Source organism: Nannospalax galili, unplaced genomic scaffold (genome assembly GCF_000622305.1).
Source record: "Nannospalax galili isolate Female #2095 unplaced genomic scaffold, S.galili_v1.0 scaffold955, whole genome shotgun sequence".
Classification (NCBI taxonomy): Eukaryota; Metazoa; Chordata; class Mammalia; order Rodentia; family Spalacidae; genus Nannospalax; species Nannospalax galili.
In genome coordinates, this window is record NW_008336901.1 from 75,497 (window position 1) to 75,820 (window position 324).

Sequence of the window (324 nt, forward strand, 5' to 3'; positions counted from 1 at the left end):
CTATTCTTCTCCTTCAGGTTATTTCTTTTCCTTTACCTCACTGTTTCCTTATCCTTGTCCTGGTTCCTGCAGTTATGTCTGTTTGCATTCTTATTTATCAGAGTCTGATCCTAAGATCCACATATGAGGGAGAAGATATGTCTATTTTTTTCTGAGATTGTGTTACTTCACTTAGTATAACAGATTCTAGTTCCATCCATTTACCTGCAAATTTCATGATTGCATCTTTCTTTAGTGCTGAGTAAAACTCCATCGTATATATGAACCACATTTTCATTATCCACTCATCAATTGAGGGACACCTAGGTTGCTTCCATCTCTTAG